General features: G+C 39.9%; 1 protein-coding gene across 1 annotated transcript in view; it reads left to right on the top strand.

Moving 5' to 3' along the window:
- The first annotated feature begins 623 nt into the window (after positions 1–623).
- The window catches only part of st3gal8 (ST3 beta-galactoside alpha-2,3-sialyltransferase 8), a 34,013-nt gene continuing 12,479 nt past the window's right edge, over positions 624–22,157 (top strand). Inside the window, exon 1 of the mRNA XM_034205630.1 lies at positions 624–688. The gene's annotated coding sequence lies outside the window, so the exon portion shown is untranslated. The remainder of the gene's footprint in view (positions 689–22,157) is intronic.

Genomic DNA, 22,157 nt, shown 5'->3' with positions numbered 1-22,157 from the left:
ACCTCAAAACAACGTAAGTAAAAATAGCCTGATAATAATAATAATAATAGCTGAGTAATTATTCATAGTTAAAAACTACTATTTTTGCAATATATATGAGATCTAAGCAGTTTATTCACATTACATCTCAAATCTGAATATGGCATCAGATTGCCCATGTAGGAGAACTTACAAAAGCACATTTAATTCAAGTTTGTACCTTGTTTAGTTAAAAAGATATACTTAAAATAGATTTCAGGCTGGTGGTGGCGGCCATGTTGGATTTCTCAATTTTGAGGCATTTTGGGACATTTTTGAGCTTCATATACAGCAGATTTGGATTCAGCACCCCTTAATACCCCTAGAAATGTTGTATAGCATAAATAAACACAAAATGCCTTCGGGGTTCTGATTTTGTGAAAATTGACCCTGTCTATCTGAGGATATTGTAAAAATTGAAATGGCCCTTGAGAGGAAAAAGGTTCCCCACCCCTGTTTTAGAGATACACCCATTGCTACGAAATACACACGCACACACACGCACAATAAGTGTGTTGAAAACCCCGCACACCCAAAATAAATGTTTCTCTTCCTGTCTTTTCTCCCCATCTCCTCCCCCTTTGGTGGGCGGGGCATCATTATACCCCTCAACTGTGCAGCAGCTTCACAAAGAGAAGAAGAAACACCATCCGGACGGCTTCTCCTTCATGTGAGTCCTCCTCGGTTGGTTCTTACCGGAGCTTTGTGCCGTTAAACCGGCTGCTTTTTCCCGTGTCAGGTGTGTGTCTAAACCATGTGTGTGTGTGCGCGGTGTGTGTGGGTGGGTGGCAGCGTGCCTGGTGTGTAACTTCGTCTGGAAAGTTTTCATCAAACTTCATGCAGATTCAGCCGCTGTAGCTGCGGGCTGTTCCAAGGCTGCTTCACTCGTGTTTGATGCATTCTGTGTGTGTGAAAGAAAACGAGTGTGTGTCCGATAAGAAAAGAGAGAGTCGGGGAGGAGGAGGGGAGGTCAAGGGGGGACAAACTGTCTTCAGACTTTCTGTCTCTTAACAACTTCCTTTGATACTCTTGTCATGCTCGCATAGTGTTCATACAGTGGGGCTGTGGTGACCTTTTAGTAATGTCGTTAGCTGGTAGCTTCTCTCATTGTAGGCCGACTTAATTATAGCGTGTAATACAGTTAACCGTTATAACCCGGGTTACACTTAGTGTCGCTACGCATCCTGTTCTAACTTTAAATTACTACTCCACTCTTGAGATTCTTAAATTGGTGTGTACGTTTTGTCGATCGATAGATTTGGTCATATTGAACATCTGTAATGACAGAACAATAATATTCAACTTCTTTACAATCGATTATTCGTTAAATAATGTAAATCAAACATTCAAGGAACATCTTTGTTCATCTCTGAACTATGGAGATAAAACATTAAACTGAATATATATTTTTTTATATTTGGTTTGGGTTTCATTTAATGATAGCACCTTGAATATGTATTGGACACAAATGATTGATTTGTCAGTTGTTCCAATATCTGTACTATACTGTACTGTTCTGTACTAATACCTAACTGTATCTTGTACAATTCCGTAGCTGGTAGCATAGGTCTAAAGTAATTTTTGTAAATCTCGTCAAATTAACTTGTAATGCTAACAATTGCAGAACATGCTGTTTTCAGCCTCGAAGACATGGAGATTTCCTGTTTTATGTATATTATTTCATGTTGAACTGAAATGGATATTTTAACTAGCCTATTATGACATTCTAAAAAACAATGTATTAGTTTGTCTGTTTTTCTTCATGGTGAACTATATCTGATATATTTGTGTAGTATTTATCTTGTACAATTCTTCTGCTGGTAGCATACAGTTATTTTTTTGTGGGTCTACTTTATTGTATACTAGCCTATCCCTCTAAATATCGGTTTTGCTTTTATCGTATTGGAATGTAGTGTAACCTCCACCTTACCATATACATTCCTACAATATATTGTATAGTATTTAGTTATGACTTGATACCAGACAGTGTCATCTCATAACATTACTGTAATATTTGTTGTTTCCATGATAGACCATTGCTATCATATTTAAAACATGTGTGAACGGTAATTGGCCTGTTTCAATGTTAATGTAATACACTTTAATCTCTGATAATATTATTACAACAGTTTATCTAAAGTATTTCTGTACTGAGTCTGCAGTTCACATTTTAGTATGTTTTTAAACACAACTGTACTCATCTCTGTTATTACCTCTTAAGTTGAGCCCGTAATATTCCACTAGTAGACTGTAGTTATTCATTGAGGTTAAGTGAACTATTATTTTCTCTAACCGTTTCCTGCTATTACTTCATGTGTTGTGTTGGACTCTACTGTATTATTACATCTCATGATATCCATGTTTTACCTCTGCTAGTTTATCGTGTGGCTGATGTGCCACCCTCATTTCCCTGTACAGAGATTAACAAGGTTTTTATGATCTTACATTTTCCCTATTACTACATTATTCTTCTTGCAGCCCGTAGTCAGTAAAACATCCCCAGAGATACTTTCTGTGTGTTGTGCTGATTGTATTGCACACGTCAGTATTTTACCTCACTTTTTCCTACGGAAACACTTGATCGTCTGGAAGTAATTCAGCATTAGAGCAGCACATAAAACAGAGCAGTTTTACTAAATACCTTTTATAGAGATTTGTAGAATATATATTTTCATTTCAAAACGTTATTTAACCAGGTGAATCCCATTGAGATCATCGATCTCTTTTTCAAGGGAGACCTGCATTCTGTGTATTCTGCACAACTACTCTATTGTCAGAACAGTGGTACTCTTACAATACCAGTTTATGTTTTATAAATCCAATATAATCTTAATCTAATAAGTGTTTAGTCTATAACATTTCAGAAAATAATACAAATAATGCATCCACACCTGTTTCTCTATTTTTGGCCCAAAACTTAAAGGTGGGGTAGGTCATTTTGGAGAAACCAGCTCGAGTGTGCTAGAATTTGAAAATACACAGCCGGAAACAACAGAGCCCCTCCTCCAACACACACGAACGCGCACATGACCAATGAGGGCACGAGATAAGTTTGTGCACAGAAGGAAGGCTGACAGGCAGGTAGGCCATCCAGTTACTTTAGCCGGGCCGGCTCAGATGATTGGTTGTACTTTTTACAGTACCACGGCTTCCACAGATGACTTTTTTTTTATGGACTTTTTGTCAAAGCACTTCAGATATTCATTGCTATCGGGATGTTAAGAGCATTCCATGGAATATAACAAGTGTATCTCGAGCCGGTTTCTCAAACTTACCTACCCCACCTTTAAGGATATTAAGTTTATTATGATATAAAAAAGAGAAAAGCAGGACATCTCCTTATCTGCAATTTATTTTCATCAAAAGTCAGTTTTACAGTTCATTATTTATAGAATTAGAAGGTGATTATTTTCTAGTGTTGTAGCTCTAAAATGTTTGAACACATACCTTGTTCTGTATATACTCACTTTACTGTATTCTACAATAATCATATTCGCATAGTATTTCTATAATATTCAGATTTATTTAATGTTTTTTATTTATTTAATCCCTGTAGTCTGTAATTATTAATATTCTTAAACTGTTTGTATAGAATTACCTTAGATCAAACAGAGTAGCATTTGTCTCATAATACTCCTACTACTATACTATAATAGTTTCTGGAACATTGTGTCCTTTTCCCCCTAGTACTTCACTGTATTCTCCCATTGTAATCCTGTAATATATCTAGTTTCTTGTGGATCTCAAACTTGTTGACCCTATTTTCTTCTTTTGTAGTGTTCTTACAGATTTGTTTCCTGTATTATTTCTTCCAAATAATGCAACAAACATAATTGAATTCATTTAGTATCTTATGCTTTTATCTAACTGTTGCTTCTAATATACACATACAATTACATTTTGCTTATTTTTGAAAGTCCTGTAATATTCATGAGGAAGTTTTAAGTGTTTATTTTCTTCAATGATTAATTCAGTCTTACATGATGTGTGACTCTTTATGATATTTAGCTTGATGTGACGACTGAAACCAGATACATAACATAATTATAGAGAGACATGCTGGGAGGCCGGCAAACCTTCTGCTCTGTATTTGGAGAGATGTAATTATAGAGGCCTGATTCTAAATCTGACCTGCAGATTGTCACAGACTTGAGCACGTTTTATTTCTAAAGCTCACAATCCCAGATGACTTACCATATGACTGGTTTAAAGGGAATGGAAAAGTCCACAATAAAAATGTTTTTTAAGCGGGAAAAAAGTAAGAGGAGGAGTCCTAAGGCGGGGAAATGGGTGACGTCTTTACAGAATAGACAGCTGGACCACACAAATATTTATTACATGAAAGGTACAATAAAGTAGTACAAATATATGTAATATATTACAGTGTCTCAGACAGTGCGTTGAGTCTGTCTGTGAGTCAGGATTGTACCGGGAAGTGAGGGTGTTTCTCAGCAGCATATGAGCTCACTATTCAAGGAATGGTGTGTGTGTGTGTGTGTGTGACTTTTTTCCTCCTGTTTAAATAGGATTTTCCATCCTGCTTCTGGTCAGTGACACTTGACACAAAAATAACAATGTCCTGTACCGTTTCTCTGCCGTCTTTGTGGAAACTGAAACACACATGCAGAGTATTCAGTCTCAAGTCTAAAAAGAAGGACGGTGGATTTTACTTTTATGTCTTCCAAATGTAGAGTTCATTGTTGGATAGGGTTGAGCAGTCGCCATAAGATATATCTGAGTTTTCTTTACACCAATCCATCTCTCCCTTATAACATATAAGTGATTGTGCCTGAGCTCTTGTCCCCGTGTATGCTATACCGATTGTACTGCCCCTTGAGAAATATACTTAATAAATTCCAAAAAACTTAGCATAAACAGTATTTTCAGTTTTTTATTTAAGATATGCAAATAGTATGTTGGTTTTGCTGGTGATATTTTGGGGTGCTGTTTGGTTTCATTGCATATTTTAGCATTTCAAATATCCTTTAACCATAAAACATAACTTACATCACTCAATATCACCCCAATAAAATAAAAAATAATAAAACTTCACATATAGAACATCATAATCGTCATTAAGGAGGTCAACTGCAGGTCGTTTTCATTTCATTTGAACTAATAGCAAATGTCCCTTTTTAAGTATAAAATAGGAAGGGAGACATTTGAGTTTTTTTAAGAGAGAGTGTGTTTGTGTGTGTGTGTGTGTGTGTGTGTGTGTCTGTGTCTGTGTTTGAGAGAGTGTGTTTGTGTGTGTGTGTGTGTGTCTGTGTTTGAGAGAGTGTGTGTGTTTGAGAGAGAGAGTGTGTGTGTGTGTCTGTGTTTGAGAGATTGTGTGTGTGTGTGTCTGTGTTTGAGAGATTGTGTGTGTGTGTGTGTGTGTCTATGTGTTTGAGAGAGAGTGTGTGTGTGTGTGTCTATGTGTTTGAGAGAGAGAGAGAGAGTGTGTGTGTGTGTGTCTATGTGTTTGAGAGAGAGAGTGTGTGTGTGTGTGTGTGTGTGTGTCTGTGTGTGTGTGTTTGAGAGAGAGAGAGTGTGTGTGTGTGTCTGTGTTAGAGAGTGTGTCTGTCTGTCTGTCTGTCTGTCTGTCTGTGTGTGTGTGTTTGTGTTAGAGAGTGTGTGTGTGTGTCTGTCTGTGTGTGTCTGTGTTAGAGTGTCTGTGTGTGTCTGTGTTTGAAAGAGTGTGTGTGTGTGTGTGTGTGTGTGTGTGTGTGTGTGCCTGTGTTTGAGAGAGAGAGAGAGAGTGTGTGTCTGTCTGTCTGTGTGTGTCTGTGTTTGAAAGAGTGTCTGTATGTGTGTCTGTATGTGTGTGTGCCTGTGTTTGAGAGAGAGAGTGTGTGTGTGTGTGTGTGTGTTTGTGTCTGTGTGTGTGTGAGAGAGAGAGAGAGGGAGTATGTGTGTGTGTGTGTGTGTGTGTGTGTGTGTGTGTGTGTGTGTGTGTTAATTGTTACAGCTCAAATGTATTGCAAAAACTTCCATGTTAAAAGAAGACTTTAAAAAGCTGAATATTTTAAAAAGTATAACATATTTTGAAAAAGTTGAAAGTTTCCCATCATGTGCTGAAAAGGCTGAATATTTTAATATTTGAATGGTTCCTGCAGCTGCAATTAGGCTGAAGGAGTTAAATAAAGATATTAAATGTAAGCAGTAGTGATTGAATGTTGACAAACACCTGTGTGTGTAAACCCAGAGATCAAAGGTTTCCATGGTGTCTGCTCTGATTGGATGATGTGACTCAAGTGTGTGTGGCTCCAATCTGCCCAGCAACACCTTGACAACCAACTGCAGCACTGAGTCCCATAAGAATGCATTGAGGATTATATCTGACAATTTTGCCACCTGTTAAAAAACTATAGCTCTTATCAAAAAATGAGCAGACCGTGAGCATCAGGGAACCCCAATGAACTGAAATATGTTGTTTTTTTGGGTTTTGTGTGTAAAATGTGGAGATGGGAGCAGTTTGTCTAAAGTGTACTTCTCTCTGCTCTGAAGAAAGATCCAGAACAATTTAACATGGGAATCCATTGGGAGCTAGCTGGACTTTTTCTCTCTTCATGCCCTCAAGAGGCATTTTGTTTAATATTTTTTCTTATTTTATTTTAATTTTCCAAGCTAGGAGAGGTTTTCCTACGTTTTTCATGAATAAATATGTCAGGAGTGTAGGGTTTGGGAATTATGGCAAGTTTAAAACATTTTTGGGGGAGAATTTCAGGCACTGCTGCACTCTGTTTTGAGATCAAAGCACTCTAGAGTTAACGAGCTGCTCCATCAACTCCAATGTTAAGATCTGGAAAAGGCCTCTCTACCAAGCTCAAAACTAAATTCAATATCTCAAAAAGTTGAAAAGATATCAAAATTATTTTATACAAGTTTTATAGCTGAAGGTATTGTGATAATTTGAAAGTTGGAATGAAGTGTCTGGCTGAAATTATGTGGAAGGAGATGCATTTGGCGCAAAGTGTAGGAAAAGTGGATTTGAAGGCTCTTCCCATTGACTTCAATGTTAAAAAAAAAGAGTTTAAAAAGCTGAATATTTCAAAAAGTATGAAATATTTTGAAAAAGTTGAAAGTTTCCCATCGATTCCTGAACAGGCTGAATAGTTTAATATTTGAATAGTTTCTGTAGCTGAAAATAAGCTAAAGTATTGGCTGAAATAAGGGGAAGAAGAACTAGAAAATGCATTTCTTGCAGAAAATGCGTGCGAATGCTGGAAACAGTGAACATTTATGGCTGAATTTAGCTGAAAATGCAGAAAAAGCTGAATATGTTATTAGCTGAATGGTAGCTGCTTTTAGCTAAAAAAATGCAGAAAAAGCTGAATATTTCAAAGAAAAGGTTTAAAAAAGGTATAAACAACAACATGTATAGCCTTGATGTCCTTAAATAGCTGAATAATGTAATAGTTGAATGGTTTCTGCAGCTGAAAATAGGCTGAAGGAGTTAAATATCAGATGTAAGTAGTAGTGAATTAATTTGTATTAAGATGAGAAAAGAAAGTAAAAAAGGCTTGAGAAACTTTTGAACTAACTTGATGGTGAATGATCTGTCGCCATGGCAACGGCATTTGAAGACATCCCATAATACTCTTAGATGTGTTGATGGCTGCATTGTCACCCAGAGATGTTCACAAGTCTTTTTTTGCAAGTCAAGTCTCAAGTCTTTGGTCACGAGTCCAAGTCAAGTCTCAAGTCTTTGTGGGGTGAGACTTGATCAAGTCTCAAGTCTTTGGTCACGAGTCCAAGTCAAGTCTCAAGTCTCTAAAAAATAAAAGTCTCATGTCTCTTCTGGTTGTAATAAGCCTTCTATTGTCTGCTGCTATCCAGTCTGTTAAGAATACTGCACAGCTATATCTAAGACATTCAAAGCATTTACTGTATTATTATCACTCCTATATCTATTAGCATACAGTATCAGTACTGATTAGTTGTTTGTTATATGATCACTTTAAACAGACTATTGCAATGCAATATGAGGAAAAACATCACACTTTAGCTAAATGCAAACAACTTATAAGCAAAACACTTCAGAATCAGAAATCAGTATCACAAATACTTTATTAATCCCCCGCAGGGAAACTGTGTTAAAAGTACTTAAAAGTAAACATTTGTTCTGTGCCATTTGCAACTAAAAAACTATTGCCGCAATATTATCTGAAATATACTGAACTGGTGATATTAAAACATGACCTGTTCCAAAAGAGATATCTACCATTAACACCATTTACCAGCCAAATGCTGGTAAATCATGCAAGTGGCTGGTACTGTATGTTGCATGCACCAGCCAAAAATAACAATGGCAATCTATTGAGTGGCTGGTAACATTTCAACATTCACTAGGCTAGCCATTTGGCCAGTGGACAAAAATGTTAAAATTTGACCTCTGCAACCGTATTGTTTAATTATACTGGGTCTCTAATTACATCTTTTAAGTCTACTATAAATAAACATATTCCTCTATCCTCTCACTCAAACCCAGTGTAATGGTAACCTGATAAACCTGTAACATTAACGTTACGTGGTCAACAATAAACCTGTAACCTGCCTATAAACCGACAGATGTATTTATGTATGTAACTATGTATTTTTCTACGTTTAACGTTAGCCAGTAGATGGTGGCAGCGGAACGTAATGATTAACGTTACCGACCTTTTTTATGTCATGTCAAGAGTTGGATGTCAACGCCACTCAACGCAAACAAGTGTGACAAGCAAACATTCACTCTTCTTTTCAAATATTCAGTTACAAAGCTAGTAGCAAGCTAAGTTAACATTACATAGCTGATGCTGAGCTAAACATGTTTGCTAACCGTCCATATGCGTTAATGTGACTGACCTCTCCGGGTGAGTTTTCAAGTGCCTGATGAAATGTGACGTTGTTGCACCAGCATCCTTGATTTTAATATTGCAGACTTTGCAGTGTGCGTTCCTTTTGTTGGTGCCGCCGGCGTTTTGTTCGAAGTTTTTATAGTTGAACCTAATTACAAGCGGTACAGCTGCAGGTGTGCCGCCGGTCGCCATGGTGTTACCATGATGTTAATGTTAATGTTAAAGGTGGGGTAGGTAACTTTGAGAAACCGGCTCGAGATACACTTTTTGTTATATTCCATGGAATGCTCTTAACATCCCGATAGCCGGCCCGGCTAAAGTAACTGGATGGCCTACCTGCCTGTCAGCCTTCCATCGGGGCACAAACTTATCTCGTGCCCTCATTGGTCATGTGCGTGTTCGTGTGTGTTGGAGGAGGGGCTCTGTGAGGAAGTGGCAGATTTTCTCCGGTTGTGTATTTTCAAATTCTAGCGATCTCGAGCCGGTTTCTCAAACTTACCTACCCCACCTTTAATACGCCAAAAATAGAAAACACAATGATTGTTCACGAGTCCCAACACACGAGTCCAAGTCGAGTCCGAAGTCTTTTGAGCAGGAGTCCAAGTCAAGTCTGAAGTCTCTGTGTGTGCGACTTAAGTGCGACTCGAGTCCGAGTCACAGACTCGAGTCCCCATCTCTGTTGTCACCAAACCTGTGAAGTTTTGGGCCATTTCGAGTATTTTCACTGAAGTTATGAGAAAACCGTGTTTCATGGTGAGCATTTTGTTGCCATGGCAACGGCATTTGAAGAAATCTCAAAACTGTCACGTAGATGTCTTCACGGCTGGACTGTTAGCACACATGTGAAGTTTGAGCACTCTTTGAACATTTGCATAGGAGTTATAGTGACATCATATTTTATGGCGAGGGATGCGTTTCCATGGAAACGGCATATGGTGAGATCTCAGATTTGGCGTAGAGCTGTTGAGGCATGGACCGGTGATATACAAGTGAAGATTGGGGGACGATTGGACCGTGTCCATTGGACTTATAGCGACATCATGTTTTATGGCGAGGGATGCGTTTCCATGGAAACGGCATATGGTGAGATCTCAGATTTGGCTTAGAGCTGTTGAGGAATGGACCGGTGATATACAAGTGAAGATTGGGGGACGATTGGACTTACAGCCTCATCGTGTTTCATGGCGAGTGGTCTGTCGCCATGGCGACGACATTTGATGACACCCCATACTACGCTTAGATGCATTGATGGCTGCATCGTTATCAAACCTGTGAAGTTCTGGGCTGTTTGGAGTATTTTCACTGAAGCTATGAGAAAACCGTGTTTCAAGGCGAGCATTGTGTTGCCATGGCAACAGCATTTGGAGAAATCTCAAGACTGTCCCAATCGTCTTCACAGCTGGACTGTTGAAGTCTGCTGCATGTCAGTTGGAGTGATGACATCATCGTGTTCCATTACACAGGTGTTTATAGTTGAGCTAACGAGCTCTGTAGAGATCACAGGTTTCCATTGTTCTGAATGAGAGATGAACCTCTTACATGTGAACGTTTTGTGGAAGAACCGTAACAGATATCTGTGAAATTTCAAAACGTGAAGCATGTCAAGGAAGTTGAGTATCTGAAGTTTAATTTTTGTGTAGTTTTGGGTTAATAATGTGGCCTTTTTGGCAGTTTAACTAAAGGTGTGCGGCTGCTACCGTGAGGAAATATCTGCCTGAAATTACAATGGGCTTCAATGGAGGAATGTTGAACGTTTTTTGTCACTTAATGCCCTCAAGAGGCATTTTGTTTAATATTTTTTCTTATTTTTTATTTATTTTCCAACCTAGGAAAGGTTTTCCTACGTTTTCCATGAAAAAATATGTCTGAGGAGTGTAGGATTTGGGAAGTATGGCAAGTTTAAAACATTTTTGGGAGAGAATTTTGAGCTGTCCTGCACTCTGTTTTGAGATCAAAGCACTCTAGGGTTAATGAGCTGCTCCATCCACTCTAATGTAAAAATCTTAAAAATGCCTCTCTACCAAGCTCCAAACTAAATTCAATATCTCAAAAAGTTGAAAATATATCAAAATTATTTTATACAAGTTTTATAGCTGAAGGTATTGTGATCATTTGAAAGTTGGAATGAAGTGTCTGGCTGAAATTATGTGGAAGGAGATGCATTTGGCGCAAAGTGTAGGAAAAGTGGATTTGAAGGCATCTCCCATTGACTTCAATGTTACAAAAATAGTTTAAAAAGCTGAATATTTCAAAAGGTATGAAATATTTTGAAAAACTTGAAAGTTTATTATCAATTGCTGAAAAGGCTGAATAGTTTAATATTTTAATGGTTTCTGTAGCCGAAAGTAAGCTGAAGTTATGGAGAGCTAAAGTATTGGCTGATTTGAAGGCTCTTCCCATTGACTTCAATGTTAAAAAAAGAGTTTAAAAAGCTGAATATTTCAAAAAGTATAACATATTTTGAAAAAGTTGAAGGTTTTCCATCGATTCCTGAACAGGCTGAATAGTTTAATATTTGAATGGTTTCTGTAGCTGAAAATAAGCTGAAGTTATGGAGTGCCAAAGTATTGGCTGAAATAATAATAATATGTTTAAGGGGAAGAATACAGTTTTGAAGCACTATAGTGGAATGCTGTAAAACCGATCTTTTTCTACTACTTCCCCTTCTTTAAACACATTTCACTCAGCAATTGAGTGTAGCATTATTTTTTCAACAAATAACCTAAATATTCTACATCATTTATACACTACTGGTCATATTAAACAAAGACAATCATATCATACCCATTCCAACTTTGTGAACTAATTATACTTTTTCACATCTCTTACACATTGAAGCCAGCAATTCAGTCCAGCATCAGCTTTTAAACATACTCGATTTCTTCAGGAAACATGTAACGGTTCTCAGATCGTCCACAGGATGCCACCGCGGCTGCTTCCTGCTAATGCTACGAGGCAGAGCTCTAATCTTGGCCTACTGTATATAAACCTCAGTTTGCAGTTCAATTTGTAATTTGACTTGGAAAAAGTGAATTCTCTGCAAAGTGTAGACTTAATTGCGTTAATGGGGGTGAATGACTATGGCTCTACAATGTATGAACATTTGATCAAAATAGCAATATGGATTAGTGCAATACTCAAATCGCAGGAGGCCCAATATTTATATCAAGGCTAAATAAATATGTGTTAAAAGTCTAAACAGCTACAGACCAACAACAACACACAGCACAGGAACTACAGGGGTTAGATGTGTATGGCATGTGCTAAATGATTTTGAGCCCACATACGAGACAATGATGTGCACAATAATATGTGGAACAATAACTTAGGGTTTAGCCTTTATTACCGGCCCCAACATTGTCTTGTTTTAAGTTTGAAAAGATCTTAATATAAACTTAACGGGCCCCTATTTGTGTGCATGTAAATGGTCTGAAAAGGCTAACATCCAAAGTTCCTTATTATACTATAAATATTATATTCACTTACTTACTTTAATAATATCATTGTGTGATTCTTATTTGCTAATGTTTATCTATATTTACTGGCTTTCACTTCTTTACTAAGCTTGGGAAATGTTCTTATTAAGAAGATGTGTTGCAGTGTTGTTAGTTACATTCTGTGTAACTAACAACAGGGTTGGCAGCATGTCCTTTACCCCCGACGCCCACCAAAATCACTGAAGCAGAGATGCGCACCCTCTCCCCCAGCTTCATCACCATGCCTACCACAATCATCCAAACGACAACAATACAAGGAAGATGGAAGCAGATTTGCAAACCCCCCTTTCTGCAGTGTAGCCCTCACCCTGCCCTCCTATGATGAGAGGAGCAGGGTGGTGGGTCCTCCCTCCCCTTCAAAGCCTGATAGGGATGTGTGTGTACAAAACACTGCAAACTGATATCTGCTGGGTCCCGGCTCAAGGGCGTATGGCACTCTCAACTCTTTCCAGGACATGCCGGGACACTGCTTGCCTGTAGCTTTGCCGATATCTGTGTTGATAGGTAATAGATTAAGAGCGGTGAATCATCTTAGATACAGGAAGCGCTCAAACGTTTGTGTGAGTTTATCTAATTTAGCAGTGATTCCATGTCAGCCACACCTTGTTACAAAAAACATGACTGATAGTGTGTTTAACAAACTTAAACTAGCTTTATTAAATGTCAGGTCTTTGGCAGGAAAAACATTTTTAATCAATGATTTTATCACTGAGCACAATCTCGATTTTATGTTTTTAACAGAAACTTGGATTGAACAAAATAACAGTGCAGCTGTTCTTATCAAATCAACCCCTCCCAACTTTAGTTTTATGAGTCAGGAAAGAATGCATAAGAAAGGGGGTGGAGTTGCTATTCTGTTCAATGATTCCATTCAATGCAGGAAGACATCTTATGGGAACTTTGCTTCTTTTGAATATGTGGCCCTTCAGCTGAAATGCTCCTCTCGAGCTCTGTTCCTAAATATCTATAGACCACCCAAATACTGTGCAAGCTTTTTTGATGATTTTACCGAACTGCTGTCTATAGTGTGTATTGACTTTGTTCATTGTTGGTGATTTTAACATCCATGTTGACAACCCCCAGGACAGAGGGGCAAAATAACTGTTTTGTGTTCTTGATAGCTATGGACTGACTCAGCATGTGACGGAGCCCACGCACAATAAGGGGCACACTCTGGACTTAATTATCTCAAAGGGTCTGAATATCTCTAAGGTTGTGGTGACTGATGTTGCACTCTCTGACCATTCCTGTGTTTTCTTTGAGAGCTCTATTTCTGTTCACAAACATTTCAAAAAGAGGTAACCACAAAGCGATATTTAACTGAAAATACTAGGGAAATGTTTACTCAGAATTTTTCTTCCACACTTGCCCCTGCTAACATCTCAGTAAATGAGCTAGTAGATCATTTTAATTCAAAAATTAAAAATGTTATAGATGCCATTGCTCCAACTAAGGTAAAGGAAGTGACTGGGAAGAAAATATCTCCATGGAGAAAGGCCATGACGGTGAGAGCAGAAAAAAGAGAGTGTCGAAAAGCTGAACGCAGGTGGCGAAAAACAAATCTCCAGGTTCACTTTGAAATCTATAAAGAGAGACTTGGCCTTTATAATTTGGAATTGAAAAACGCACGACAGTTTTTCTTCTCTGACATCATTACCAAAAACAAAAACAACGCACGTGCCTTGTTTGCTACCGTCGACAGACTAACTAACCCCCCAGTGTCAGTAGCCTCTGAATTTCTATCCACCAGGGCGTGCAATGATTTTGCCTTTTTCACTGACAAAATTCAGAAAATCAGACAAGCAGTCAGTGCCTCTGCATCAGGTACAGCAAATGTGTTGTCCCTATGTCCACCTAATATCAATTCAAACACCATGACACAATTCCATCAGATTAATGATAAAAACCTAGAGGACATTATTCAACTTCTGAAATCCTCCTCCTGCTGCCTTGATATTATTCCAACAGGATTTTTCAAAGATGTTTTGCCTTGCATGGCCTCAGATCTACTTCATATAGTAAACAAATCTCTTCAATCAGGTATTTTTCCACAGGCCCTGAAAACTGCAGTCATTAAACCGCTCTTAAAAAAGAATAATCTAGATGCTTCAGTAATGAACAATTACAGGCCCATATCAAACCTCCCATTTCTAGGTAAAATCATTGAAAAAGTTGTTTTTCAACAGTTGAGTAATTTCTTGCATTTAAATAACTGTTTTGATGTGTTCCAGTCAGGCTTTCGTCCAAACCACAGCACTGAGACTGCTCTTGTAAAGGTCTTTAATGACATCCACTTAAACACAGACAGTGGCAGAACTTCAGTGTTAGTATTATTAGATCTCAGTGCTGCGTTTGACACTGTTGACCACAGCATATTACTAGACCGACTGGAAAACTGGGTGGGACTTTCGGAAACAGTTCTAAATTGGTTTGAATCCTACTTAAAGGACAGAAACAACTTTGTTTCTATAGGTAAATACACATCTGAGTTGACAAATATGACATGTGGGGTACCTCAAGGCTCCATCTTGGGGCCTCTTCTCTTTAACGTCTACATGCTACCACTGGCTCAGATAATGAAGAACAACTAAATAAGTTACCATAGCTATGCAGATGACACACAAATGTACGTAACAATTTCACCAGGAGACTATGCTCCAATTCAAACACTGAGTAAATGCATTGAACAAATCAATGACTGGATGTGTCAGAACTTTCTCCAATTAAACAAAGATAAAACTGAGGTAATGGTTTTTGGAGCCAAGGCAGAACGTATAAAAGTTAGCGCTGAGCTTCAGTCTGCAATGTTCAAAACAACAGATAAAGCCAGAAATCTAGGTGTAGTCATGGACTCTGACCTGAGTTTCAACAGTCACATTAAAACAGTTACTAAATCAGCCTACTATCACCTAAAGAATATATCTAGGATTAAAAGACTAATGTCACAGCAGGATTTGGAAAAACTTGTCCATGCTTTTATCTTCAGTAGACTCGACTACTGCAATGGTGTCTTCACAGGTCTCACTAAAAAATCTATTAGAAAGCTGCAGCTGATTCAGAACGCCGCTGCTCGAGTCCTCACTAACACTAAGAAAGTGGATCACATCACTCCTGTTCTGAAGTCTTTACACTGGCTTCCTGTGTGTCAAAGAATAGATTTCAAAAATACTGCTGCTGGTTTATAAAGCACTGAATGGTTTAGGCCCAAAATACATTTCTGACCTCCTGCTAAATTATGAACCATCCAGATCTCTCAGGTCTTCAGGGACTGGTCAGCTTTCTGTCCCCAGAGTCAGAACTAAACATGGTAAAGCAGCGTTCAGTTATTATGCTCCAAATATCAAACTCCCAGAAACCTGCAGGTCCGCTGCAACTCTTACTACTTTTAAATCCAGGCTGAAGACTTTTCTTTTTGTCGCTGCTTTTAATTGAACTATTCATATCTTTGACTGCACTGTAACTTTTATCCATGTATTTTTTCTTTTAATGTTTATTTTATTAGCTTTTCTTTTTTAATGATGCCATTATCTTAATGTCTTTCATTTTTTGTAAAGCACTTTGAATTGCCTTGTGTTGAAAAGTGCTATATAAATAAACTTGGCTTGCCTTGCCTTGTGTGCACCAACAGTGTGACCTTTACCTTCTGTTGAACTGAGAACATCCTGATACGGCCTCCCTAACTCCCTAAACTTCCAGAATGCTCCTTTCATTATCACCAAGCTCAACCCCTCCCTCTCTCCTCTCTCTGTGTTTAAATATTCAACCCAAACTCTACTCTTCGTCTTTCACTCTGCAGACAGAATGCTCTCACAGGCAGTATGAGAAAAATAAAGAGCTTTTTGAACATGACAGCATGGAGACATGTCGGAGCAGAGTCACAAAATACAAATAGGATCCTGAAAATGAGCATGATAGGGCCCCTTTAACAAGACTCCCACTTACTCATCAAATAACTCCTAAGCAAACATGTTTTGTAAAGGACTTCATCCCAATCATGAATATTTTACAGGTATTGATCCGTTTCCCTGCTTTCTGTGTGGACTTTGAAATCCAGCCCGGGCTTGCAGCAGGTCACTTTGTTCTGAGCTGCTTCTGTGTCAAAGCCCTTTGCTCCAGGACAAGTTTGCACAATGAACATGCACATGACTAACACGTATGCTAATGCAGCAGCTTAGCTTCCTGATAGGAACGTTTCTCTCCTACCTTTCTCCTGGGAATGTTGCCCTTTCTCGCCTGGGGAGGATATAAATAACATTAATAACTATGCCCCTGACACTGTTGTTGATCAGCAAAGAAGAGTGCACTGGCCACAACAGACTAGAAGATCTCCAGCATCTTGCTGCACACGTGGAAGGATCTCAGCTTCCTCAGAAAATAGAGTCTGCTCATCCCCTTCTTGCATCAGTGTTGATCCTCCAGTTCAGCCCACAAACCTGGTTTTATATTTGTATGTGGTGCTTCTACTGTGACATGTCTCCATGTTTTAATGTTCAAAAAGCTCTTTATTTTCCTCATACTGCCTGTGCTACAGCACCTGTTTTCACCCTCTGTCTGAAACCAGAGCCCAGTCTGCTCTGATTGGTTAGCTGGCTCTGTTGTGATTGGTCAAACACTAATGGCGCGTTTCCACTGCAGCGGGGTAGCCCCGTTTAAGCGTCCCTAAGCGTCCTCGCTCTGGCCTCGGGCTGCCTCGCTGGCCGGCCCAGGCCATGGCGCATTTCCATTACAGTTTAGGACCTGGGGTAGCAACGCAGTGTAGGCGGGGCGATCGGCTTTGTTTTTGTTCACATTTCGAGTTGTTCCGTCGAGCTCCCGCTGGATTTGATCATCCCCAATGAGATGTAGGAACGTCGTCACCTCCTCGGTCGACCACGGTGTGCTTTTCTTATTAGACGTAGCCATTTTTGTAGCTCATCCGTTTACAAAATGATGTTTATAAAAATGCTGCAAGCTTGCTTCTAGATATATATGCGACGCTAGGGATGAACTCGCGCGCAATCTTGTGACGATTCTCTCTGACCAATCAGCAGTCGAGAGTGTTGACGTCACTAGTTCAGCCCTGGCCCTGGTCTGAGGGAACCACGATTTTATGAGGCCGGAAAAAGAGGGAAAAAGTACCCGCTGGCCGGTACTAGGCTATATGGAAACGCCACCAAAAACCGGCCTGGACGGTTAAGGACGCTTAAACGGGGCTACCCGCTGCAGTGGAAACGCGCCATAAGAGATGTCCCGCTATTTAGCCTATCACGAGCACTGGCCAATAGAAGTGTTACACAGTGTTGTCATTATGTAACAGAAGTAAACAAAGGAGTCCAATGGAGGCGTTTCAGGCAGGGGGGGAGTGTGTGGGAGAGAAACTCCCTCTGGAGGGAACACAGGGATTTTAGCCTTTGCAGACCATTTACATGCACACAAACCTTTATAAACACACTAAAGGGAAGGGAAAACCTAAAAAGGCATAATAGGGTGTTATATCAATCTTGGACCTAGTCATAGTCACTAGGTATGTTATTGAATTACAGTTTCCAGAGAAGAGGCTAATCGTCTCTTTGCTAATTATTAGGCTATATTTAGATTAGAATAAAGTTAAGTCTTTGTTAATTGCGTAATTAATATCCTGCAAGACTCCTAAAGACGTCATGAGATGATGACCTTTCTACATCTGGAACATGTCCAAGTTTAGGAGACCTGACAATGTGTGTGCGTTAAACATGATTAGGGAACATGTTCGTGTGTCATTTAGAAAACGTATATCTGCCCTGTGTTTCTTGTATTCGTGGGAGCATTGCTGTATGATTACTTGAGGGCAGGTAATGTTTCCCCATTGTTGTTTGGTGTTTCGCAACTAAATAATAATGATTAATTTCAACTTTGTCTTTGTTTGTGTTTTATTGATTCCTCCCTGTTTCATTCTTTCCTGTTGTGAGGGTTGATTTCTTCTTAAGGTCTCTTGAGTGATTCATTGATTGTGTGTGTCAGGCTGAATGTACACTGATCAAAAATATAAATGCAACACTTTTGTTTTTGCTCCCATTTTTCACGAGATTAACTCAAAGATCTAAAACATTTTCTCTATACACAAAATAACCATTTCTCTCAAATATTGTTCACAAATCTGAAAAAATCTGTGATAGTGAGCATTTCTCCTTTGCCGAGATAATCCATCCCACCTCACAGGTGTGGCATATCAAGATGCTGATTAGACAGCATGATTATTGCACAGGTGTGCCTTAGGCTGGCCACAATAAAAGGCCACTCTGAAACGTGCAGTTTTGCTTTATTGGGGGGGTCCGAAAACCAGTCAGTATCTGGTGTGACCACCATTTGCCTCACGCAGTGCAACACATCTCCTTCGCATAGAGTGGATCAGGTTGTTGATTGTGGCCTGTGGAATGTTGGTCCACTCCTCTTCAATGGCTGTGCGAAGTTGCTGGATATTGGCAGGAACTGGAACACGCTGTCGTATACGCCGATCCAGAGCATCCCAAACATGCTCAATGGGTGACATGTCCGGTGAGTATGCTGGCCATGCAAGAACTGGGATGTTTTCAGCCTCCAGGAATTGTGTACAGATCCTTGCAACATGGGGCCGTGCATTATCATGCTGCAACATGAGGTGATGGTCGTGGATGAATGACACAACAATGGGCCTCAGGATCTCGTCACGGTATCTCTGTGCATTCACAATGCCATCAATAAAATGCACCTGTGTTCGTCGTCCATACTATAACCCACCACCACCATGGGCCACTCGATTCACAACATTGACATCAGAAAACCGCTCACCCACACGACGCCACACACGCTGTCTGCCATCTGCCCTGAACAGTAAAAACCGGGATTCATCCGTGAAGAGAACACCTCTCCAATGTGCCAGACGCCATCGAATGTGAGCATTTGCCCACTCAAGTCGGTTACGACGACGAACCGGAGTCAGGTCAAGACCCCGATGAGGACGACGAGCATGCAGATGAGCTTCCCTGAGACGGTTTCTGACAGTTTGTGCAGAAATTATTTGGTTATGCAAACCGATTGTTGCAGCAGCTGTCCGAGTGGCTGGTCTCAGACGATCTTGGAGGTGAACATGCTGGATGTGGAGGTCCTGGGCTGGTGTGGTTACACGTGGTCTGCGGTTGTGAGGCCGGTTGGATGTACTGCCAAATTCTCTGAAACGCCTTTGGAGACGGCTTAAGGTAGAGAAATTAACATTAAATTCACGGGCAACAGCTCTGGTGGACATTCCTGCTGTCAGCATGCCAATTGCACGCTCCCTCAAAACTTGAGACATCTGTGGCATTGTGCTGTGTGATAAAACTGAACATTTTAGAGTGGCCTTTTATTGTGGCCAGCCTAAGGCACACCTGTGCAATAATCATGCTGTCTAATCAGCATCTTGATATGCCACACCTGTGAGGTGGGATGGATTATCTCGGCAAAGGAGAAGTGCTCACTATCACAGATTTTTTCAGATTTGTGAACAATATTTGAGAGAAATGGTTATTTTGTGTATATAGAAAATGTTTAGATCTGTGAGTTCATCTCATGAAAAATGGGAGCAAAAACAAAAGTGTTGCATTTATATTTGTGTTCAGTGTATATAATTTCTCTTTCAGTCTTGAACTTCTTGTTACTGAAACCTTTGAATAAGCGTGGCTTTTACACTTAATTGTGTCCTACCTCGTCAGATTTATGTCTTGAAATCAATGTGGATGTTTTGGTCCTGATACAAATATGTGAAATTGGCCTCACATTTATGCAACAAGCAGGTGCAGGTTTGAAAGGAGCTTTAGAAGGAATGTAATGCTATTGTGTGTGTGTGTGTGTGTGTGTGTGTGTGTGTGTGTGTGTGTGTGTGTGTGTGTGTGTGTGTGTGTGTGTGTGTGTGTGTGTGTGTGTGTGTGTGTGTGTGTGTGTGTGTGTGTGTGTGTGTGTGTGTGTGTGTGTGTGTGTGTGTGTGTGTGTGTGTGTGTGTGTGTGTGTGTGTGTGTGTGTGTGTCCTAGCATTACTATACTTGTGGGGACCTAAATCTATGGGCTCAGAACAGTCTCATAATACACACGTGCACACAGAAGGATTCACACTTGTATTTCCGGATCCACACTTGTGTTTTTCAATGCACACACAAATGTGTTCCGTTTCATATACATGTAAATAAAATCCAAATACAGAAAAAAGTTTTACATATGTATTTTTGATCCACACATATTTGTTTTCCATTTAAAACCTCTGCACCTGCAAACACAAACCGCTTTCTGTGCACGGATCGCTGTGCATTCGTGTGTGGGTTTTTGAGACTCCCCTGACGCTCAGCCGATTCGTACTTGTAATTTTTTCTACCTATAGCCAATCAGATGTCTCCTCAACTCTAAGCCAATCACATGAGCACGCCCCCACGAGGGTAGATGTATTGCGTTCATGACGTAGCGCTTCATGTACGCATTTTGCGCAGTCCGGAGCTGACAGGTCCATGGAGCCTGCCTGTGGGCGCTGATCTCAGGACACCTCCACTCTCAGTACATTGCCACTTTCCGAACAGGAAATGCACGCAAATACAATCTTTTATATTATTAAGGTACAGCGCCACTTTCCGAACCATTGATGAATGCTTGTGTACACAAAAACGGCAGGCAAAACCGTTTTAAATGTGTGTTTCCTGTATGGCGAATACAGCTGCTTTATTTATGTCTGTATGAAGTTGTTGTGAGTGTGGAGGGAGCAGCTACATGCTAGCTTAGCCTAATCGATCAGTGCACTACGAAGCCAGTGCTAGACAGTGAACTGTCAACGGGGGGAGCCCCGTCGTTGCTCTCTATAAAGGCCGATCAGGAGAGCTGGATCTGATCGATATGGACATAAACGCGAGTGAAGTATAACCGGACGCGAGAGAGATCAGATCAGCTGCTGAGTCTGACGGAGACACGCAGCTCTGCATTGATTGATTGATTGATTGATTGAAAAGTTTATTAACAGCTTGTATATTGGGTACAGTACAGTACAGCTCAAAACATACAATTGTTAAGGGGATGCAGACCAGAGAAAGACTTTCGTCTTGTTTACATCAGGGTCCCCCATTTCCAATTCATCATGTCATTTAAGACATATTTGACATACAGATGGCTTATTTACAATTTACATACAGGTGGTTTTTTTACATACAGATTGCTTGTTTACAATTTTCATTTTAGATTTCGTTCTAATACATCCTAACCGGACATTTAAGACATACCAAGTCTACAGACATACAGTTAGTAACAGAGTCTAAAATGCGAGTATATACATAGATGGGGGGGGGGGGGGGGGGGAAGCTGTCCATTGAACGACAGGTTGAGATTTGTACCATTACCGGGGCCAGTTTTGCAATGCTCTCCCCCGAAGGTGCTCTTTAAGAGAGGTTTTGAAGGTAAGTATAGTTTTACTTTCCTTTATAGTTGTGGGAAGAGCGTTCCACCTTGATGTGGCATAATTGCGAAACGTGTATTCCCCCTTTTTTGTGCCAAATCTGGGTTTCACATGATTTGTGGAGCTCCCTCTGGTGTTATGATCATGGTATTCCTTGACCTTTGGGAAGAATTTTGACATGTACATGGGTACCATAGAGGTGTAGTGGATCTTGTAGACCAGGCCCATTGCAAGTAGCTGTACTCTGTCGTCTACTCTAAGCAGGGCCGCCCCTGGCCAACTTGGGGCCCCAAGCGACATTGTGAGATGAGGCCCCCCCCCCAACCGACAGTTGTTTTTGGAAACAAAGTAGGCTACTTTGCAAATATAATTCCTGTTTATTATTATTATTATCAACACAGTTACTTTGTATACAGTGAG

Source organism: Gymnodraco acuticeps, unplaced genomic scaffold (genome assembly GCF_902827175.1).
Source record: "Gymnodraco acuticeps unplaced genomic scaffold, fGymAcu1.1, whole genome shotgun sequence".
Taxonomy (NCBI): Eukaryota; Metazoa; Chordata; class Actinopteri; order Perciformes; family Bathydraconidae; genus Gymnodraco; species Gymnodraco acuticeps.
Note: the sequence above shows the minus strand (reverse complement) of the source record. Positions and strands in the feature narration are given on the sequence as shown.